We start from the raw sequence: 24,779 nt of genomic DNA on the forward strand, positions 1-24,779 counted from the left end.
TCATATGAAATGGGTCCCCACACTCTGTGAATTCCACATCCTGCATTCCTTTTGAATCTTCCATGTTCTTCCATTGCTACATTCTTAGGGAGGATCACGGCATCAGTTGTTACCTGGATTCATGCATCCACACTCTACGCTGGTCGCCCTACGTTAATCTTCCTCCTACCCACCAGTCTGGAGGCTGCCGTAACACAGAGCAGGGGCATAGACACCAGAAATTTTATTCTTTCACAGTCCTGGAGACCGGAAGCCCAAGATCAAGGTCCGAGATCATAGAAAGGGGTGAGGGGTGCTTTCTTCCGGGGTCTCTCTCCTTGGCTGGCAGATGGCTACCTTGTCAGTGTCCTCACCCGGTCCTCCTTCTATCCGCACGTTGCATCCACCCTGATCTTCTTTTCTTGGGGAGACGCGGTCATATTGGATCACGGCCCACCCGTATGACCTCATCTTACCTCATGACTCCTGTACAGACCCTACCTCCCCAAACAGTCCATTCTGAGGTTAGGACTTCAACGTATGCATTTGGAAGGGGACACAATCCAGTCCCTGACAGGGAGATTCCTGAATCATACAGAGAAGCAGGCTGCTCGTCTTTACAAGCCACCCAATAGATCCCCGTGGCCTTTGGGATAAAGTCAAGCTCCTCAGCTCTACCCGTGATGGGTAGATCACTGATTTCCCTTCGTTCCATCTCCTACCACGATTCCAAGAGTAGGTCTCTTCTATTTCTGTCCCGGGTGACATTCTGATTGCTTCTGAATATTAGCTCATTTCTTCCTGCCACCAGCTGAGATGCAGAAGGACAGTGTCAGTGACCCAGGATCCGTTGGGAACTTCTCTGGGCAAGCCCCATGAGTTGTTCATCTTGCGATCCTCGGTACTGGACACAGCGTCCAGCGTCAGATAGATTCTCAGCGAGAGATTATAAAATGAAACATTTTCAAATCGGTGTTTGGCTTTTTTATGCAGATACGTAAAGAAGCCAGTCTCCTGGAAAGCAATGGATTTTTAGGGGCAGACCTGAGTTTGGAGGCTTACGTGAAATGTGGTGTCACTCTCCCTGATCAGGAGCTAAGCCGGGGCTCCCTGGGGATGGTGTCGCAGGGGCCTGGGCCGCGCTTCTGCTGGGAGTCCCCTTTCCTTGAGGCCGCTTGTAGACACCGCCTAACTGCTAGCTGGATTTTGTCAGCTCACCTGTGCCATAGGTGAAACTGAGGACTTCTTTCCCTCTCTTCACGTTTCCTTCCAGGTGGATGGGGTTTCGCCAGTCCTGTCACTTCCGCTTACTTGCTCACGCGGAGCAGCTGAAAGGTAACCTCTGGAAAATTAAGCGGGGCGTGTTGGTCTCAGCCATGGCTTTTCCCACGGGAAGCAAGCACTCCATGGGCGACTCCCCGCGTCTGTCCATCCTCCATTGCCCCCACCTCCGTGCTGCCATTGTGGGGAAGCTAACCCCCTTCAGCCCAGCTCGCGGCCGGGTGCCGCCATGGGTGTGCGCCTCGCCCAACGCCCCCCTTCTCTCGCCTCTAAACTCCATTCTCCTCCCCCCGGTTGACATCATTCAGGAAGGCAGACTGTGGTCTCCATCCGTTCTCCTCATTTCCTGTTTCTCCGTGCGTTCAGCTCTCAGGCAGAGAAGAAAGATGATACGTCAGGCTCTCCAATCAGAGGTGGCTGCCCGGATTACTGAGACACTTGAGGACACGGAATAGATTTGGAATGATTGCAGCTTTGGTGGGGCCGAGTGGGTGGTGGGGGGGAGCTGTGCCTTGAGGGCAGGGGGATTGACCTCAGCAGGGGCCAGGCGGGCCTTACCAGCTGTGCAGTTGGCTTTTAACTGCCGGGGCCCAGGCGGCGAGCGGCTGTAGGTTTTGGGGCACGTGGTGATCTGGCTGTGGTGAGTGATCACGGTTCGTGACAACTTTTCGCACAGCGGAATGACTTTCTCTAGAAGCGGCCTGCATATTTTCGGCTGCAGAAGGGCCCATGGGCCCTGTGAATGGCTTTAAGCGAAAGGAAATCAGGCAGATGAGTGCCTCTGGAAGGGCGTGTGGCTGTGTGGCTGTTGTAGGTGACCTTAGCAGATGTCCTCCACATGGGGCCTGTCAAGCATATGCCAGCTGTGCGGGCTGCCGTAAAGGGGCGGGCGTTGGGCAGCCACGGGCAGCCTTAGGCTACACCTTGCCCTTGAAATGCACCAGTGCAGGAGACAGAGGCTTCAGGGAAGGCCAAGGCTGTTGGCTGGTGTCTCAGCTCCGATGTGGGCATGGCCTTTCCTAACCAGGCCTGGTAGGAGCAGAGACCAGGCTGCAGGGGAGAGAGGGAAGCGGTCCGGGTCAGGAAGGTGTTCTCTGATGGGAAGGAGGGGCAGCTGCAGGGAGGCCGGGGGTCCAGGCAGGTGTGCGGTGTGGGGAGGTCACAGCACGCACTTTACATTTCAGATGGAAGATGATCCCAGCTGAGTTTCAATTCCCACATTTTGGGATGCAGAATAACTGTCCTGATCAGACTGGCAACCCCGCAGGCCTCAAGCCAGGAGGGTCTTCTCCACCTCCCTCTGTTACCGAGCTGCTGTAAGAACGTGGGTGGCACTGCAAGCTGGCCGTGGGCAACATCGTTTTTCCCGGGACAGCTAAGAAACACGCTTTAGGACGGGGGAGTGGGGCTTTTGGCATTTGGTGGCTTGGGGAACGGAACTCATCTTGTCAGTTCTATCTGCCCTATTAATTCTTTCAACTCTTGAAGAAGCGAGAGGCTCATGAGAGAATTGGCATGAAAGTAAGACACTGAAGAAGAAACCACACTCGTTTCAGCGGGAGATGACCTGGTTAAGGAACCCCAAGTGCCCCCCGGAATCAAAGACTCTCAAGACCAAAGACGAGCAGCCTAAGAAATCAGGGAAGAGCGCTGACACTTTAACCCGAGAAATTCGAACTTTGGACTTTTTCACTCAGAAAGGCCAAAAAATCCCCTGATTTCAGTCTTTAATTTCCTTGCGATTTCAGTTTGCCAGGGGGTTTAATCTTCAAACCGTCCCTTCTCAGCGGGACCTTGATAATGGGAGAGGTTTGTATTCAAGTTGGAGCATCTCAGAAGTTGGCCTTTGATAAGCAGAGGGTCCGTGTGCCCTTTCTTACCAGCCTGTCTCCCTGGTTCCTGTGCCTTCCTGGCAGAACCTCTGAGGGATGCACAGCGCGGCTAGAGATCGTTCAGGACGGGAAGAGGGAAATGAGTCCACTTCAGACTCCTTGGAAGAGGTCTTGCTGTTGACCTACTTCAGGGCTTTCTGGTGACCAAGTCTAGACCGTCCCCTAAGTGGTCCCGAGAGCCATGCGGACGAGAGGGGCTGGTGTCAGGCCATGAATGTGGGAGGAGCAAGCAGCTGCTCTGTTGATCTCCTTCCAGAGGGCGGTGACACCCCGCGCGTGATTTGCAAGCCCACTGGGTTAGTTAGGGGCGAGCTGATCTGGGTTGGGCGGCGGGCGAGGCCTCTTGCCTTCTCCCGCTTTTCCTTCCAAGTCCCCGATGCTTGTTGGCATCTCTGTCCCGGCCTCCCCCTTCTTTCCTGACTGGTACACGTGGGAGTGAGCACCGGGCAGGAGGCACACGCTTCCCCTAGCTCCCCGGAAAGCAGGTCCTCCCCCCTCCCCATCGTGGACAGGTGAGCCCCAGCCCAGCAAAGCTGACGGCTGGTGGGCAACGTGGGTCCCTTTCCAAGCTCACTTGGCGGGCCTTTGTCTCGTTCTGAGCACTGTCCTCTCACTGAGCCTCATCACAATAAGAGATACGTTGGCCTTGATCTGTTTTCATCCTCGTCTTATGTCTAGACTTGTTCTGAACCTAAGTAGGACAAGTGCTTGCTTTCTGCTAAGCAGAGATCTGAGGCACCTCAGCCGCAGTATCCATTTCTGGGGCCGTTTTCACAGACTCCGGGCACGCTGGTGGAGGGGAGGCATCGCGCGAGCCGCATGGCAGAGGAAGGAGCACCCAGCCGGGACTCCACCCTCCCAGAGACGCTCTCTTTGTTCCGCATCACCCACGCTGTGGTCCGTAGCATCCCACTAATCTGTGAACGTAGTCGTGACATAATCGTCAACAGGTGCCGGGCTCCACGCTGGGCGCACACGCTGTCTCATTTAACCTTCAAACCCATGCCGGACGGGCCGGGGGGATCGGAGAGCCAGCCCCCTGCACCCCGTCACAGGGCTCCTAGCATGGTGCAGGCAGCACGCAGCCCAGGCTGGGATCCAAAGCTTGTGGTTTGTTCTACGGAGGCCAGCATCATCCCTTCCTGGGAAGCGGAATTGGCACTCTGACTTTGCCACTCAGGTGATGGAGCCCGGGGATGTCCCTGAACCTCCGAGACTCAGACTAGACCCACCTGAGCCGAAACCACAGGGTTGGCCACGGGGGCAAAGGCAGCTCTGAGGATCACACAGCGTGATCATCCCAGAAGCGCGAAGCCGGGCTGAGCGACACCTTCCACCGTCCGTCGTGGCAAAGACACAGTAGGAGAAAACCCTTTTGCTACTCTTCAATTTTCCATTTCAATGCTCCTAAGAGCTTTGGTGTCACGGATCCCTCCTCCGAGTCTTTAGAAGTTCACCTCGCATTAGGACTTGCCGAGGAAGTCCTTTGCTACTGTTTTCTTCTCTTTCGAGATTAAAAGAAAAGACTAACCACGGCAGGGCTCGTGCTTCACGTAGTGCAGGTTCAATCCAAGTGGAGATGGCTGGCTCCGCCTGACGCAGCCCCGCGGCCCCGGCTGCTCTCAGCCCCTGTCCCTTCCGTGCCCACCTGCGTGTCCACGGCCGGGCGAGGAGGGGCTCAGACATGGCCTTGGGGGGCTTTGTCTGCTGTCGGCTGTTCAAACCTCTTCCTCTTTGCTGTCTGTCTTCCCAGTGTCTTGAACTTGGCCCCCATCCTGTTCCCTCCAGCCTGGCCCGCCAGCTCCCCACGGCCCGCAGGCAGCTCTTCGGGGCGGGGGGGAGACCAATGGGGCCTTCTGAGGCCAGTTGTGCACCGCTCATGCACCCCAGCTCCTGCCCAGGGAACCCACGCTGTCGGGGAGCAGCCCCCTTGCTCCCTCCTGCCGGCAGACCTTGGCACCTTGAATGCCTACACCCCCCTCAGACACCCCATTGCTTGTCCAAGCTTCACCCTCTAAAGCTTAACAAACCCTCAAAGCTGGATCTGCCTAGAAGGTGTCTAGGGCCCCCCGGACAGAAGGAGTCTCTTCTCCTCTGCACTCCCACGGCATTTTGTTCACAGTTCCACAAACCACATCCCTCCTGGCCACATCTCATCTCGATCCGTGTCTCAGCCCATCGCCCAGAGGAAAAGGAGTTCCCCAAAGGCAGGGGCCACTTTTGATGGGCATCTGTGCCTCCAGCCCCTTCCTTTATGCCCCAGCATGGAGTCTCACACGTGGCCCCGTGTGAACACCGCTTGAAATGATTGAAATTAAATTCCTTTCTAGGGGCAATTTGTGTCAGCAAAGTACCAACTGGTGGCTCTTTGGGCCCTGCCACGGGGTGGCTGTGTGACCTTGGGAAAAATCTTGAATGCGCTTAAGCCCCGGAAGCTGATTTCTTCACCTGCGAGGGAAGCGAATAACGCAAATTCTAGTGGATTCTTGCGAAGAGCGAGTTGCATACGTGAGGGGGTGTCCAGCACGTGGGAGATTCTCAGGTCACGTCACCCCAGATAACTCTTTTCCTGGGGCTTCTCTGGACTCACTTAGAGGCCATCGTCTAACTATTTTTAGCTTCTAAATTTAGGAATACACATTTTTTTCTCCTTTCCTCTTATTTGTCGTTCCTGTTCTGTTTTCTAACCAAGGACTAGAACGTTGGGGAGTGGGGAATGCAGGGAATGTGTTAGGAGAAAAAAATGGACAATGATCTGAAATGCATTTATTTATTTGTTTGTCTATCATCTATCTATCTATCTATCTATCTATCTATCATCTATCTTAGAGAGATAAAGAGTGTGTAAGTGCGGGAAAGGGGTAGAGGGAGAGAGAGAGAGAGAGAGAGAGAGAATCTTAAGCAGTCTCCATGCTCCATGTGGCACCCTGTGCGGGGCTCAGTCCCATGGTCCTAGGATCATGATCTGAGCTGAAATCAAGAGTTGGACGCTCAGCTGACTGAGCCCCCCGGGCACCCTTGAAATGCCTTTTAAAAAATGTTTAAAAGTTGTGAGGTCGAGCCCCGCATCAGTTACGTGCTAGGCATGGAGTTAGCTCGAGATTCTCTCTCTCCCTCTCCCTTTGCCCCTCCTCTGCTCCCTCTCTCCCAGAAGTGCAAAACTGTCTTTAGTAGTGGCAAAATGCACATAACAAAATTTACCATCTGAACTATGTGTAAGGGGCATAAAGTACGTTCATGTTACGGTGTAACCACCAAAATCATCCGTCTTGCAAAACGCTGGACATTGTAGACATTGACTCCATGACACACCAGTTCCCCATGCCCCCACCCTCACCCCTAGACCCTGGCAGCCACCTTTTTGCTTTCCACTGCCATGACATTGTCTGTTCCTGCTACCTCGGATAAATGGGCTCCTACAGTATTTATCCTTCTGTGACCTGCGTACTTTGCTTAGCCGAACATCCTTAAGGTTCATCAATGTCGTAGTATGGGTCAGAGTTTCATTTGCTTTTGTGGCTAAATAGTGTTCCATTGTACGTATAGACCACGTTGCTTATCCACTCGTCTGGGATGAACACCGTGCTTCCACTGAAACAACTACTGTTTGATCCATACAAATCGATGCGAGTATTTTTCCACGATCTTCTGCCTACCTTCCCAATAAAAGACGACTCAGACTGACCTCGGTTCCTATTTCAGCTCAATTTTTAACAGATCTGTGACCTTGGTTCCTAATTTCTAACCTGTCTGAAACCCAGCCCTTTGATATTTAGCTGGGGATAATAATACCTACCAGACTGGGTGAGTACAAGAGGCTGAGGGCATTTATGGGGGTCACCTGCAGTTCCTGGCATGCTAGCTAAGTGGCATTCGCTATTTTTAGCTTTACGGGCCCTTGTGACACAAGAAAGACCTTTGCTCTTCCTCCTCCTGTCTGGGGGCTGCAAACACTTTGGATAATGTGCTCAGGGAGACAAGTGGGGTATGGATTTCCCTCCCTTGGTTCCCTGTTTATTATTGCTTCGTCTGCTTCCAAATGAAAACCGAGTGTTTTGACAATGGCCTTACAAGGCTATCTTGTTACCTTGCTTTTATTTTCTGAACCATCTCTTTGTCGTTCCATGCCATTGAATTCAACGGATGTTTCCTGACTCTGTGCCGGGTACCCTGGTCGTGATATGGTGTGAAGTGATGACCTAGGCTGGGCCCTGCCCTCCACAAACTCCCCGTCTGATGGGGGCATGCACAATGGCAGCATTACCTTTGTGACAGTCAGCAGAACGGGGTACAGACACATCCTTTGCTTCCCATACGTGGTACGTTCAACTGCAGGACTTGGAATGAAATATATAGGCTCCATGATGGCTGCACGACCCTTGGAACCGGGCTCAACGTCCTGGAATGTCCTCTTCTTCAGCTGTAAAGTGGGGACACAGCTCCCTTAAAATGCTGTTGTGCCAGGAGTAAAAAGGAGCACAAAACTGATGCATATGTCGTGCCGTGGAGAATCCCATGTGCGTTGTGCTAAGCGGAAGAAGCCAGAGTATGACGCTTACGTACTATATGGTTCCATTCAGACGATGTTTTGGAAAGAGCAAGGCTTTAGAGAATGCAATCCGATCAGTAGATGTCAGGGGCTAGGGCTGGGGCATGAGGAATTTTCAACCAGTGTGAATACTCTCTATCCTGACTGTGGTGGTGGTTAAAGGCTGAATATTTTCGCCAAGTTCTTAGAACTGTGTGCCTTCAAATGGTGAATTTTACTGAAGGCAAGTTACATTTAATACATAAACAAGTGGGGTGCCTGGGTGGCTCAACTGGTTAAGCATCCAACTCGTGATTTCGGATCAGGTCATGATCTCACTGTTCTTGAGTTCCAGCCCCGTGTGCTGACAGCGTGGAGCCTGCTTGGGAGTCTCTCTCTTCTCCCCCCCGCCCCTCTCTCTCTCTGCCTCTCCCCAACCAGTCCTCTCCCTCTGTCTCTCTCAAAATAAGCAAATAAACTTTGAAAATAAATAGATACATAAATAAGCAAACGAAAAGGCTTGCAATGGACCAAATGAGATCATCTCTATGACAGAACCTGTCCCAATGCCCGGCACCCAGTGGGTGCCCCATAAGAATTTGTTTCATCTATTCAAATGAAAGAAACGAGGATCTTCTGCGAAGTAGAGAGACAGACCCGGCTTTGCTTCCAGCTTTTCCATTTATTCATTCTGCAACTTTGGACAGTTTGCTTAAATTTTCTGAAATTCCTCCCTCAAAAAGTGGAAATAAAGTGGCGACTTTGCACGGTAGGAGTTTGTGAGACCTGAAGCCAGGGTATTTTGCATGGAAGGTTTTCTTTTCTTTCCTCTCCTTTCCTTTCCTTTCTTTCAACACACTGGCACTGTGCCTCTTGTATCCTAGGCACCATGCTGAAGATTCTAATGGATTGAATCCCTACGATGGCTCTATCTTACAGGTGAGGAAACTGATCCCTGGAAGTCAAGTGCAGAGCACGTGTGGCATGGGCAGGTGCATTCCCGAGTCCTGGCTTTCATCCCCACTCAACTCTGCCTCTCCCACTGACTCATCATTTACAGTGAGCCCCCTTGATGCAGAAAATCACGCCTGCGTAGTCTTACATGTCACAAACCCTACCGGGAGAGGCACGTCTTATATTCTTCCCCAGTGAAGCCCTTCACTGGAACTTTGCAATCATTTTGGGGTGATGGAACCAGGTTTCGGGGTGCTGGGTGAGCACGGGGGCAGCTGAGGTACGACTGGATCCCAGACCTTCTGTCTCTGGATCTTGGACTTTCGTACTCTGCATCAGAGCCCGCACAAACTCTGCCTTCTTCGTCCACGCTGTAGCTAGCAATAAGCTCCCAGGCAAAGGTTTCTAAGTGAGAACGTAAATAAACTCTCCCCAAAACTGCTGGCAGGGCTGAATTGCTAAGATTTTTCCAGAGGACAATTTGGTGATATATGTCAAATGCCTTAGCAGTGAACCTTGCTTTGACTTAGCAATTTTAATTCTAGGGATTTTTTTCCTAAAGATATAATCATATAGAGGCAAAAATCTATAGACAAGCGACTCCATTACATTATTTATGCTGCTGAAATTCTGGAGACACATTAAATATCCACCAGTAATGGAGTAGTTAACTAATTTATGGAGCAGCCATAAAATAGAATACTAAGCGGCCATTAAAAATCATATTTTAGAAGGCTACTTAATGACATGGAACATGTTCATAGTGTTTTTGAAGAGAAAATACGGGATTAAAATAAAATTACACATAAATGGCTATAGAAAATAAGACTAGAATTAAACACATGAATAAAATAAAATACATGAGGAAGTTTATAGACCAAACAAGGTGAGAGGAGTGTGAGTGGTTTTCTTTCTGGCTTGTTGCTTTTTTATATTTTCTAAATTATATGTGTATATTTATGATTGGCAGAACACCACACCTGCCAGTTCAACTGTTAAAAGCATGAAAAGGTCTTTACTCCCTTGAAGATGAAAATATAAGTGGGGTTCTTTTGTTTTTAACATTATTTATTTTTGAGAGACAGAGACAGAGAAAGGGAGAGAGAGAGAGAGAGAGAATGCAAGTGGGGAAGGGGCAGAGAGAAGAAGGAAACACAGAATTCCAAGCAGACTCCAGGCTTCGAGCTGTCAGCACAGAGCCCGACCCAGGGCTCAAACTCACAGACCATGAGATCGTGACCTGAGCCAAAGTCGGACGTCTAGCTGACTGAGTCACCCAAGCGCCTCTAAGTTGTGTTCTTTACGGTAGGTCTACACAAATATCGACTTTGTTTCACCAAACCTGGTGGACCCCTTGGATACTTGACTTTTCCTACATAGATTATACACAGAGGCAATATTTAATTAGTGACTTGGTGCTCTGTATACCCTCAGGAGCACAAAAACATTGGAGTTGAGGGTAGCTGGAAGCGAGTTCTGGGCATCATTTCCCCGCTGGTTCCCAGTTCAGAAATCTCCAAGTCCCGGCGCCTGGGTGGCGCAGTCGGTTAAGCGTCCGACTTCAGCCAGGTCATGATCTCGCGGTCCGTGAGTTCGAGCCCTGCGTCAGGCTCTGGGCTGATGGCTCAGAGCCTGGAGCCTGTTTCCGATTCTGTGTCTCCCTCTCTCTCTGCCCCTCCCCCGTTCATGCTCTGTCTCTCTCTGTCCCAAAAATAAATAAACGTTGAAAAAAAAAAAAGAAATCTCCAAGTCCACAGCTCTGACATGAGGTCATCTAGGCTTCTCCAGGTCCCGGGCCTCACAACTGGGGGATCTCACGCTGCTGTGCTTCTCATGTTGCCTGGAGCTTCTTCTGAGCCAGCATCTGTGGTTTCTGTCTCCTAGAGCCTTACAGCATGAGTCAGTCCCCTTGTAAAAGTGACAGCCTTTCCAATGTGGAAAGGCAGTCTTGTGTTCCCTGGGCCATTTATTTCCCAGACAGCTCCGTGAAAAAGCCTGGGTGGCGGGGGTGGGGAGGGGGGCTTAAGCCAATGCCAGTCAGGGGTGTGGGTTGGCAGACACAACTCAACTGCGAATGGGTTTCCTCCTCGGGAAGTCCTTCCCAGCCCCCGCCCCCAGCAGACTGAGCGTTCCCCCCATCTGGTGTTCACCTCAGCTTCTCACCATGCCGTGATGATGGGGTCCCTTTCCACAACACATTGTGACCTCCTCAAGTCAAGGGACCTTCTTCACACCTCCTTTACACACCCAGTGCTTACAACAGAGGCGGGCATCCATTCCTTCATTGAATCGTGCGGCACACCCTGACAGTCAACACCGAGCCAGGTACATGAGTCACTCCCGCAGTAACTCTGAGTATATGGCTGTAAACAAAACAGTTGGGAACCCCTTCTCTGGATGGAGCTCATAGTCTGTAGAAGAAGTCAGAATATAAATAGATGATAGATAGATAGATAGATAGATGATAGATAGATGATAGATAGATAGATAGATAGACAGATAGATAGGGTGGTGGATGGGTAGGTAGGTGAAGGGATGGATGGGTTGCATGGATGGGTGGGTGGTTGGATGGATGGATAGATAACAATAACAATAACAATAAAATAACTGGTTATTTTGCATTATGATACAAAGAGAAAGAAGAGGGTGCATTAGAGGGGAGACGGTGAACATGAGAACAGTAGAATAGTTAGGAGCAAGACTTACGGAGTCAGAGGGTATGAATCCTGGATCCACCTCTCCCTGGCTGTGTGAATGTCAGTGAGATGCCTGTTTCTGTCTGTTTGTTTGTTTGTTTGTTTGTTTTTAACATCATGCCTCGATTTCTTCACCAGTCAAGTTAGGATTACGTGTGTTTATTTCTGTGGAATGTGTGGAAGCATGCACACACTCACGGGCAAATGGTGGTTGTGACTGTTATTGTCAAGATGTGTGCATGGGCAGGTGGCCGAGCAGGGAAGACCTTGCTGGGGGAAATGGAGGAATGGCTCCTTAGGTTTTAAGGATGGGTAAGAGATGACCAGGAAGCATGGGGAGAGGGAGGGGGGAGAGCGTGATGGAGGACTCCTGGCTGACAGAGAGCCTGGCACACTCTAGGGACCAAAGGCCAGGGAGCCTGAGGTGTGAGGGCAGAGGAGAGAGGGCCAGATGGCCTGGGGAAGTCAGCCATTCAGCTCCGGCAGGGCACCCCCAGACCGCTTCCCATTGGGTTTAGGAGTGTAAAGTTTAGAGACTGAAGTAGGGAAGGGTCTCATATTACTTTTCAGTCTCTCTAGCTGCTCATTGGGAAGGAGGGAGGCAGGGAGACCAGGGAGGAAGCTGGGCAGAGGTCAGGTCCCGGTGGGCCGTGTTACGGAGGCAGAGTTGGTGCTCCTGCATGTGGAACTTTGTGAAAATGAGGAAAATAGAGCACACACACACACACACACACACACACACAACTCCTTGTTCACAGGCAGCCATGGCACGTGGGCAGTGGACATAAGTTGGGCTTAGTCTGTGCTAACACACCTTTTCAGGAGCCGTTATTAAAGACAATGTTCTTTAGGACACTTGTTAAAGATGGAAAAGCAGACTTTATTCAGGACCCGCCTGATCAGCGTAGGGACCACTGCAATATAATTTTCGGTGGGGAAGAGAGGGTGGGCTCAAGTCCAAATACAGCATGGGTGGAGTGCGGTGGGGATCAGTGAGTGGAAAATGTCCTAGAGGAAACACCAGGCGTAAAAGAGGACTCTGGCTAAACTGGCCGACGGGAATCTTGCTGAAGACAGGCCAGAGTGAGTAGACATCCTCCTGGGAGGGGGATGGAGGACGAGGAACCCTTTCAAATTTCAAAGGGGATCAGACATGGAGGGTGGGTGATTTTTGCTAAGCTGACTTAACAGGGTTCTTGCTAAAACTGGCTTTTACAAGGAAGGATATTGATGGGCTCAGAAGGTTCAGGGGCCTGACTAAAGTTTGGCCGAGCAAAGAATCTTCGTTGCCCTGCAAACACATACTCGTTGGTTCTGTTCAGACAAGCGTGTGGCAGAGAAGCTGGAATAGGGCGGATGAATGAATGACCCCCGGAGTGGGTGTGCAAGAGGATGGTGTCCAGGAGGGAGGGGGTGATTCTTCTGTTCTCCATGGAGTTGAACAAGAAGGTATGTGTATTTGTAGGTACCAATGGGTAGGAAGGTGGAGCCTGGAGGAAGTAGCTGGTACCCAGAGCCACTGTTCTTAAAAACAGGAAGGGTCGCCACTGGGAAATGAAGTCTCGCTGGCCCAGCATGGCTTTCACAAAGGGATTAAGGGCCAATGGATAAAAGCCAACAAGCACATGAAAATAGACTCAACATCATTAGCCACTAAGGAAGTGCAAACCCAAACCACAAATGAGATATCACTTCACGCCCATTAAGATGCCTATAATAAAAGAAACGGACAATACAGGTGCTGGAGATGAGTTGGGGTCACTAGAACCTTCATGCGTTGCTGGCTGGAATGTAAAATGGCACAGCTACTTTGGAGAACAGTCTGGTAGCTCCTCAAAAATTTAAGCAGAGAATTATCACATGACCCAGAAATTCCACCCTTCGGCGTGTGTTCAAGGAGACTGAAAATAAATGTCCACATAAAAGTTATACACAGATGTTTACAGCGGAACCATTTGTAAGAGCCACGAAGTGGAAACAACTCAAATGTCCATCAACAAATAGATGGGTGGATGCACAAAATGTGGCACCTCCATAAAATGGAATATTATTTGACCATAAAAGCGAATGGAGTTCTGATACGTGTTACAGTGTGGTTGACTCTTGAAAACCTGATGCCAAGTGAAAGAAGCCAGACGCCCCATGTCTCATATTGTATATTTCCATTTATATGAAAGTCCAGAACAGGCAAATCCATAGGGACAGAGAGTAGATTAACGGTTGCTAGAGATAGGGAGTAGTGGGAAATGGACAGTAAGGACAAGATTTCTTTTTAGAGCACTATGAATGTTCTGGAATTAGATCTGGTGATGGGTTGCACAACTTTGTGCATATACTAAACAACAAGGAATGGCACACTTTAAAAGGGTAAGTTTCGGGGTGCCTGGGTGGCTCAGTGGGTTAAGCGTCCTACTCTTGATTTCAGCTCAGGTCATGATCTCCTGGTTTGTAAGGTCGAGTCCCTCCTTGGGCTCTGTGCTGAGCATGGAGACTGCTTGGATTGGAATTCTCTCTCTCTCTCTCTCTCTCTCTCTTTCCCTCTCCCCTCTCGCTCCCCCTCCCCCACATGTGCACATACCCCCACTCATGCTATCTCTCTCCAAAAAATAAACTTAAGAACATTAAAAAAAAAGTGTAGGTTTTACGGTGTGTGATTTCTACATCAAAAAAAGTTGTTATTAAAAAAAGGATACAGAAATGATGGGGGGAAAAGTACTCTGTGCTTAGAAAAGACAGCCAAAAGCCCTTTAAGCCTATGACTTAAACTGCACCGTAAGTATTATTAATGGATATCTTTTATATATTTTTATAACAATAGAGCCAACCTATATAATAATGTTATCGCCTGATTTTTAAGTTTGATTTTCTGTAAATATTTTTCTGTGTCACAAAAGAGCAGTACACTATATAATATCACATAGCGGGGAGTGTTTCACGCAGAAGTCTACAGTGAGCCGTTTATCGAGCAATGGCTATTAGGTGGTTTCCATCCCTACACTTTATCAATAATGTCATGCCAACATCCCATGCACATACCTCTGCACACTCCCCTAGCAGCCGTCTCAACTTCAGTTCCTAAATCGGAATTTTCCAGACAAATGCTCTCTATGGGTTTTTGGCGATTTGGGACGCACTGGCAGATTCCTCTCCGTCCAGGTCGTGCCATGTGTTGGTCACCCCACAAGTAGGCCATGGGAGCAATTCCCACTTGGGTTTACCTACCTTTGGCCTGGTTTTTGCTGGGCTGAACAGGTTCTTGTAAGGCTAGAACTGGAACAGAGACTCCGTCGGTCAGGTTGTGGTTCCTACCTCTTGCTGCCCTCAGCCTGACTTCCAAGACGGATGTCTCCCTGAGCTGTGACCATTAAGGCCTCAGCTGAAGATTGAGGAAGAAAAAGGACAATTAAGTCAAGTCAGGGCTAATTGATGCGGAACCTTTACAACATCTGGAGGTGTTGAGGATGCCAGCCCTGAGTCATCATGGGCTCTGAGTCGGGTAGACGACATGATCAAATGACATTTAATCTTTCTGTAATTAATTGAGGATCTATAAAAACAGCGTAATTGGCGCACTGTCCTGCAATTAGCATATTAATACGGTGACCCTTGCCAGGTGAGCAGCCTGGATTTATAAGTGGCTTTGTGCTGGGACCCATGGCTGGAAGGCAGATCAGGTGCTGGGAGGTATCTGAGCTCCATTATCCCATCGACAGGTTTGCTTTGTTCCAAGACAAGGATTAGTGCTAATAATTTCTCCCCAGGGAAGTGCTATCTAAATCCAGGTTTTCTGCAGAGTCTGTAAATACGGCCAGAGTCCTATCGGGGAGCAGAGAGGAAAGGCACACGGAAGTAGGTCAATCTGAGTGCTATTGTGTGCCAACAATGACGGAAAACGTCAAAGTTTCCACGCAGCTTAGGCCATTGGTCTGTTTGTATTGACCAAGTAAGCTGGGAAATCCCGGAGAGAGATGATTTACAGGATTCGAAGCCATTGAGTCTCCTGACGCCAAAATAAAATAAATAAATGGAGAGAGAGAGAGAGAGAGAGATAAATAAATAAATGAAATGAAATAAAATGAAATGAAATAAAATAAAATAAAATAAAATAAAACAAAATGAAATGAAATACGATAACCAGATCCATTCACATGGAGTCATCTGAGTGATGGAATGATCTTTCTGCCCCTTGTCCTGCGGTCACTGGATCTGAGGGAACCCTACCCCGGCTCTGCGGCAGCACGTTTGAGAAACGGATATTCACAAATGGCTGTTTTCAATGTGCCCTCTGATCCTGTTCTCTAGAAGAGCGTGTTATTCAGGGCCCCATTAGGTAAAATTGTATGGTAGAAAAGAAACATTGTCGGCAGCGGAGCAGGGGGCCCAGCCTGGCAAACGACTTTGCGGTGACCGGAGGCCGGTGACCTCTGCCTCTTTGTTATATGTCACTGTGTTTCAAGTTAGCAAGCGGTCAGAGTGGCTTCCGGGACCCATCCTCCATTATAAATAATAAAAATACTCACTCTTAAGCCAACTATGGGTAACTCGGGGAGGGATGATGTGAAGGCAATCTGTAAATCTACTGAGGCGGAAAGTGTGCCCATTAAGGGGACGAGACGCCAGGCTCTCTGCCATGTGTTTTCCCATGGAACCCTCAGAGCCACACACGATTTTGGCTGTAACTTCTGTTTTTGTATCGAAGTCAGTTGGGGGGAGGGTGGGTCACAGAATTTGCCACTTACCTAAGTCTATTCGGCTCACAAGTAGCAAATGTAGGTTTTAATTATATAAAGAGTTAATGGTAATGGATAACATGTGCCGAACACTCTTAAAATTGTTTATTATATTATTATTATTAATTTATTTAATATAGATACACATTTTTTTTTGAGAGAGAGACAGAGCATGAGCGGGGAAGGGGAGGTGAGAGAGGGAGACAGAATCTGAAGCAGGTTCCAGGCTCTGAGCTGTGAGCACAGAGCCTGACGCGGGGCTCGAACTCAAGAACCATGAGATCATGACCTGAGCCGAAGTCGGACGCTTGACTGACTGACCCACCCGGGTGCCCCTTATTATCATTATTATTATTATTATTATCATTATCATTAATTCATTTAACCTCCTCAATAATACTGTGAGGTAGGAAGCTTGGTTTTGACAGATGAGGAAAGGGATGTTCAGAGGTCAATGGCTTTTTCAAGGTCATCAGGTTAGTGAACAGTTATAAAGCAATATTGCTTTTTGATTGCATGAATGAATGGATGGATGGATGAAAGAATGAGGAAATTAATTAGACACGTTTCTGATGAGTCTTGGACAGATAAACCACCAACAGCTCGTGGTGGCCCACAAAAATTGAGGTATGATCTATCCTGTGCCTCTTCTATTGAAAAGTCTTTTTTTTTTTTTTAAGTTTATTTATTTATTTTGAGAGAGAGAGTGAGAGAGTGTGTAATGGTTAGCAGGGAAGGGACAGAGAGACAGGGCGAGAGAATCCCAAGCAGGCCCAGCACTTCCAGCACAGAGCCTGATGCAAGGCTCGAACCCCCAAATGATAAGATCATGACCTGAGCTGAAATCAAGAGTGGGACCCTCAACTAATTAAGCCACACAGGCACCCCTGAAAAATCTTAGAGAATTCCATATTGCCTGGAAAAAAAACAACAACAGATTTCCCCAAATAGTCTATGATAATAACGATACTACCATTTATTGCTTATCTAATATATGCTACAAAGAATTAAGTACACTCTGCATAAATATCTAACTTAATCCTCACAGCCACACTGTAGAGTGTTATTTTATTTCGCTGATTTCACAACAAAGAAAACAAAGGTCGTAAAAGCTAATGAGTTTGGGTATACATCTGGCAATGGGTGACCACCTAATTTATCATCCTAGGTCAGATGGTCTTGAGAGCCAAAGAGAGGTTCTTTGCTAATTGTGTTGAGACAACAGGCATGACTGGGACCTTTGCACCTCTACTGAAATATCGTTGTCGTAACCTGAAAGTGGAAAATCTGGAAAATGTTCTCATCCCAGAGCCCGCGCTTGTAACCTCGCCCCCCCAAATCCTGCCAAGGTCTTCTTTCCACCTTGTGGTCCAGGCCAGGGAGCTCCCACCAGTTGCCGCCATGTTTGATGTGACTCTGCCTTGTTTCTCTGACTTGGGTTGCTTGTGAGATTCTCCTCCTTTGCACATTCCTCTGCCTCGTATTCCCTCCTCCTTGACCACACTCTTTTTCATTCTTTAAAATTCCATATGTCCACACTTCCTCGGGGAAGCCTTCCGCAATATTTACTTTTGTCTCTCAACATCTCCTCATCTTGTGTTGATGTTGTTCATATCCCTCCACCTTTCTTTCTCGCTCAGCTCTGAGGTCTCAGGAGCAAACATTCATCACAGGGAGCTCAGGGTCTCGCACTGAATGGGCCTCAACACTTCTTTAAGAAAGCAAGACAACCAGAGGAAAGGACTGTTTCTATAGCCTGGTTCAAGTGTCACATTCTCAAGTGTTTCAAGGAACACTTTCCAGCCTTCTTCTTGGCCCTCTTCTCATAAGGCCATTTTGAAGGACGTGAGAAGGGCATTATTGTGCGAAATCTGCAGACCTGAAGATAGATCTGAAGTGATCTCCTACTACCAAGATTTTCCTACAAACTCTGATTAAATGGAGCAAACTTGGGGTGCCTGGGTGGCTCAGCTGATTAAGCGTCCCACTCTCGATTTTGGCTCAGGTCATGAGCTCACAGTTCATGAGGTTGAGCCCCAGGTCAGGCTCTGTACTGGCAGCACAGGGCCTTCTTGGGATTCTCACTCTCTCTGCCCCTCCCCTTCTCATACTCTGTCCCTCTCAAAGTAAGTAAACAAACATTAAAAAAAAAATCGGAGCAGACTCTACCTGGAAGAAGCCACTGAAAGTCACATTTAAAAATGTCTTTTATAGGGGCGCCTGGGTGGCGCAGTCGGTTAAGCGTCCGACTTCAGCCAGGTCACGATCTCGCGGTCTGTGAGTTCGAGTCCCGCGTTGGGCTCTGGGCTGATGGCTCAGAGCCTGGAGCCTGTTTCCGATTCTGTGTCTCCCTCTCTCTCTGCCCCTCCCCCGTTCATGCTCTGTCTCTCTCTGTCCCAAAAATAAATACATGTTGAAAAAAAAATTAAAAAAAAAATAAAAATGTCTTTTATAATATCAAAATATAACATCTAAACACATACATTAGCTCTCTGTGGCTGCTGTAACAAATAACCCACAAACTTGCTGGGGCGAAACAATAGACAGCTATTCCCTCAGTTTTGGAAGACAAATGTTGGACATCAGTATCACTGGGTAGAAATCAAGGTGTCGGAAGGGCTGTGCTCCCTCTGGAAGTTCCAGGGGATAATCCTTTCCTGCCCTCTTCCAGCTTCCAGTGGCTGCGAGCTTTCCTGGCCATGTCAATCCAACCCTCAAGACCAGCATCTTTCCAGCTCTCTTTTCTCTGCCTTTGCACTGTCTTCTCCTCTATGTGGAGTCAAATCTCCTATAAGGACACTCTTCATTATGTTTGGGTTCCTTTCCGATAATCCAGGGTAATCTCTCCATCTCAGGATCCTTAACTGAATCACATCAGCCAAGACCATCTCCCTTCTTTTGGGTCATGTAGGATGACATAGTCATTGGTTCTAGGGGTTAGGACATGGACAACTTTTGAGAGACCCTATTTTAGTTCACCTCTACAACTAACTCCTAATTATACTACACTGAGACTTAGTAGGTGCCAGGGAATTTTGACCCATATTTTATTGAGTGTTCACACTTCCTCTGAGACATCACCTACAGGTGGCCCCAGGCTCTGAAATGGAAAGTAGAAATTTCAAATCTAGCCTTCTTATGCTCTTGTCCCAGACTTTCCCCACCACTTTCCATTAGAGCAGTCTTACTCAAACGGTAGATTCCCCCCCACCCCCCGAACCAAAGTCTCTCATCAGTGAAGTTTCCCAGTTTGCAAAATGAGTAATTTTCCGTCTGAGTACATGTTCCTGGGATGGAAAGTTGCATTTTGTATTTTGCCCAAATATGAGTTCTTTAATAGCAAATTCTGTGTTCTGTTTGTGCAAATTATCCTTGTTGACCGCGATGGGCAGACACTCTAATCCCGAGAGAGTTAATAGAGCCCAGCAAAAAGGAAGCTATCTCTTTGCCACTCGCCCCAGGAGCAATAGGCTGGCAAAGGAAGGATCCTTGCCAGGTCCCCTCAACTGGAATTTTCTGGTTCTTGGAGCCTGTGTGTGTCTGGTCTTCAGCAAACTGATAAAAAGCTCAGCTGAAGGGTGCTGGGGACCCAGCCTCTCCATTCCAGGACATGATTCCACCCTGCCTCAGGCTAATTCCAATGTCATCCTCAAACCAACCAATATGTCTTTTCAAAAGTGAGGTCAAAGGCAGGTTGTTCTGTTCTGTGAATATTGAATGGTAAGTAATATTAATAGTTAAGTGATGTTAATGTTCCCCAAAACACATCCGGTTTCTTTCTCTTTCTCTTTTCGCTGTCATTCTCCTCTTACTGACAGTGTGTGAAAGGCAGAGTCTTTCCCCTCCCAGATCACACTTAATACAGTGCAGGCGAGCTATTTGTTCCAGCTCCCCAGAGACATCTGAAATTGATTTCGGAGGCTGAACACTCAAATTAGACTTTTGAAGCAACGAAGATAAATTTGAAGATGAATTTGCCCTGTCGAGGCTCAGAGGGCAACTGATGAAACATTTTTTTTTAATTCTTAGCCCATAAAGTGGATCCTTATCCAACTTGTCATTTTCTGGAATCTTAATATGCAAAGGAAAAAAATGTGAAATTGAGTACCTACCTGTAAGGATCGTGTATCATCAAGTGTCGGTCTAGGTTTTCCTTGAGACCAAGTGTGGATCTGGTAAGTTGAGTTGGGAATGCTGAGGCTTGATGGATTCTCCTTGGTTCTAGAACTCCAGTGTCACCCAGTTTGGACTCAGTGGGATTTCCTACCAGTCATTCTATTTCACTGGCTCGCGAGGTCATGGCCGTTCGATTTTGCGCAACTTTGGGAATCCTCAAGGGTGTGATACAGCAAAATGCCCCCTTTTAAACTAATGTTTTAATTTTTAAAAACCTAAGTTTTCATGTTTGTTCATTGGTGAAAAGACATCTTCAAAATAAATGTTCGCAGGGATCACATTATGGCCTGGAGGTCTGCATACGCGATAACACAAGGTGAAGAAAAATGAAAAGGTGGAGTCTCTTTAAGTATTCCCATCATTTCCTGTGACTTTATTTCATTTTACTCGAGTTTATATATTAAACTTGTGCATGGCCACAGCTTCTTTCTGGAGCATTCCACTGTCCTAGATATTTCAGTCTTTTGGATGTGAAAATAATTGTAAATTGCAATATCGGTCTGAGAGGGTGGAAAGAAATAGTTGAGTGTTCCAGTGGAATCCAGCAGTCCTTAAAGACACAGCGCTGACTTTGCTGAGAAGCAAACCTTCATTTTCAAGGAAGAGACCTGGCATTAGAGGGAGGCAGAAAGATGAACACTTTGCCTTGGCTTTTCTACTCCTGCCTGAGATCTCAGCAGAATTGATCTGACCTTCCGAGATGTATGATATTTTTCGCCGATGCTTACAACCTACCAGCTTACATTCTGCAGTTAATTATGGCTGTACATTTAGGTGGATGATAAAGGCATGAGTCTACCCCACATGGGATTTAGGTTAACTCAACTATGGATCTACTGGAAGGAATGCATATGGGATTACATTGTAAATTGTTCCACCCGAAGGTCATTCTTGCAGTTTTTAGGGTGGGACTAGAGTGAATTCTGGAGACAAACAGTCCGGGGTTTGATCCTAGGTTCTTCTGCATCCCAGTGGGGTGGCTTTAGGCGAACCAATTAATGTCCACATATTAGTAAAGATAAGCTGGGTTATGCTTCAGTGACAAATAAGCCCACAATCCCAGTGGCTTAATACAAGATATTGCTTGTCGTATGACATGACTATTAGCAACATGCATCACGCCATCACTCAGGAAACAGGCTCATCTTAGAGCTGGGCCATCGGAAGGCATGACTTCCCTGGTTGCCATAAAAGAGGAGATCGTGGAAGAATCGCGTGCTGTTTCTTTACTGTTTCAGCCTGACTATGACACAACCTACTTTTTCTCACAGTCCATTGGTTCTAATTACGAAAGGGCTGGGAGACATAACAGGGCTGATGGCGTGTGTGGTGCATGTCGTGGTTTCTACGCCTATTTTCCAATTCTGTAAGATGAGTCCAGCAATATCTACCACGGAAGGTCTCTCTGAAGATTAGTGATAAAAAAATGCCTAGCATCTACTGGATGCTGACCCAAGTGGAGGTATTAATGTGGTGACAATAAGATCACTCTAGTGTGATTCAACTTGTTAAAGTGTATCAGTAAATGATACATTACATTTACAGGCACATTAGATAAAACCACATCTTAATCCATCAAATTCATTACAAGTTATCAATGAACTTCCCAGGTGCCTGGCACCGTGCTTACAGAAAATACAAAAGGAATTAAGATTCAGCTGTAAGTATCAGGCGCTAGCATTAGTCCAGGAATGCCCTCAAATGTCCGAACTTCCAGTGGCTTAAAATAAGACAGGTTCATTGCTTGTCAGGCAACATGTCTATTGGGGCATGCACCACGCCATCATTCAGGATGCCCACATGACCAAACTGTGAAAACAATTTCTTAAAGCATATGGAAAGATGCTTAACATCAAGAGCCATTAGGGAAATAGTGGGTCAAAATCATGAGATATCACTTCACACCCACTAGAATGGCTATTCTATCTATCTATCTATCTATCTATCATTTAGCTAATATATTATATATACATATATACACACACATATATATGTATATATGTGTATATATGTATATATAATACATACATAATATAATACATATATTTATATGCATATATACACATATACATATATATGTATATATACATATACATATATACACATATACACATATATATGTATATATACATATATACATATATATGTGTGTGTATATATGTATATATATGTGTGTATATATATATGTATATATGTATATATGTGTGTGTGTGTGTGTGTGTATATATATATATATATATATATGACTAGTGTTGGCAGAGATATGGAGAAAGTGAATCTCATACACATTACTGGCAAGAATTTAACAGAGTGACCATGTGACCACCAATTCCATTCTAAGGCATATACCCAAGAGAATGAAAGATACTCATCCACTCAAAAACTTGTCCATGGGTGTTTGTAACAGCACTCTCATAATTATCCAAAAATGGCAACCACCCAAATGTTTATGAGTTGATGATTGCGTAAACACAATGTGAATCCATTTCTGCACCCTGGAATCCTAGTTGACTAGAAAAGGAGTGGGGTTCTGATACATGAAGCAACATGGATGGACCCTGAACACATCATCTCAAGTGGAAGAAAGAAAAAAAGTAGACTTGTGGTTTCAGGGCCTGGGGGGGTAGGAGTGACATTAGTGGGCATGGAGTTCCTATTTGGGGTGATAGAAATGTGCTGGCATCGGTGGTGATGGATGCACAACTCGTGTGAATATACTAAAACTATTGACTTGCATACTTTAAAAGGGTGAATTTTATGGTATGTGTATTACATCTCAATAAAAAGTGTCATATGGGAAAAAAAATGAGAATTCAAAGTGGGGAGATTATCTTATTTGGAGAATGTGGGAAGTCTTAGTTCAAGGTCAGCCTGAAAGGATAGAAATGATTTCGCAGAAGAATGTGGGTGACACACCGGGGCGAAAGTGAAGTGTACGATCTCGGTCTGAGAAAACACCTTTGAGGAGTAATTTTCTCTTTGGATCTTTTTGCTGATCTGCCCCAGATGCATAGGACCAGGACCTTAGTGTCCATATTCGAATTTCATGATTTTTCATCTATGCTCATAGTCGATTGGTCCAAAGCAGTCCCATGAGCAAAGATGGCCAGTTCTATTCTGTCTGCAAAGCTTCTGTCATATGACCTGAGATTTCCAGATACGAACAGATAGAACCTAAGTCTTTGTAATGGCAGAGAGCTGGATGAGATGCAGTCTTCAAGCATATACGAGGGTTGGCTGCCCTGATTCTCCCCCCTCCTGAGTCCTGGTTGCTCAGGATTTCTCTGAATTCCATGGTACCCTCTCTCCAAAAAATGCCTTTATTTCTCTTGGGAAAGTATACATGCATTCATGTTTCTTGCCGTCAAAAGAACCAAAACTGTTCATCAGGCACGAAGAAACCAGTCTGACCACAGCATACGGGGAGATGACTCTGGAAACTTGTTGGGATCATCTTCTGAAGACCATTGAGACCAGGCTGCAGAGTATGTGTTCAATAGGGACAGCCCTTGGGGTCTTTGTGGCAATGAAATGTCTCAAGCCACCATGTAGGGAGACTGATCTGGCAGCAATGAGTGAGAATATATATGGCTTCTCTTTGTATTGGTTCCCCCTTCAATGCCAATGTAGACCCAGAAGCAGCTGGGTTGTACTTCTTGAATTATAACGCAGAAAACAGCTATAGATTTCCATATCAGAAAATTCTGATTTAATTTCTCATGAAACGTTAAGTCCAACCTCATGATTCAGTATTCCTGCCTGGGTTTGAAGCACAGCGCTGAAATATGACAATGATTTGATTGGATCTATGCCCCCAGAGAGATTTCAGGTGAGGGTTTACACACATCCTAGATCATCACTAATATTATGGGGTGCTCACTGTGGGAGTGTCCCCGTGGTAGAAAACATAGGACTGTATCGCAGGTAGTAATTATGTTTGTGATCCGAATTCACTGCATTCTTACCCTGAACAGGATGCTTGGCCTACGGGAAGAAGAGGGGGGCTTCATCCCCGGAACCTCAGCCTTTGGGAACACCCACAATGTCTGTTGAAGGTCTAATGGTTGTTGAGCACCCAATGATCTGATATTCTTACGGAAATTAAGAGAGGGACTGAATTTGTTAAAAGCTTAGTTATGGAAAACAACTTACTACTTAGTCTAAAAATTCATGCAAAGGAAATAGGTGCAGCCTCCATGATTTAAATTCAGGCTTTTTCTTATTCCTTTCCTTCGTTCCTCTCTCTTTCCTGCTTCTCCTCTAAATATAGTTAAGACGAGTTACTCCTGCTCTTATGGGTGCGAACAGAGTTGAGACACTCTTGGCCTTTAAGTCATCACAGATTCTTTTCATCAGAAATCTCTCTCTGGCTAATGTGTTTCCTCACTCAGTATGGAGTAAATTCAAAATGAAACGCTGTGTTAATAACATGAATTCTTTTGGGAAATGCAGTGGTGCAGCTAAACGTACCTTTCATTTCCTTAAACAAAATAAACAGTGTGCAAAACTCCACCCAACATCTCTCCACATTTACTCATTAAGA

This window comes from Herpailurus yagouaroundi, unplaced genomic scaffold (genome assembly GCF_014898765.1).
Source record: "Herpailurus yagouaroundi ecotype Mexico unplaced genomic scaffold, PumYag 141, whole genome shotgun sequence".
Classification (NCBI taxonomy): domain Eukaryota; kingdom Metazoa; phylum Chordata; class Mammalia; order Carnivora; family Felidae; genus Herpailurus; species Herpailurus yagouaroundi.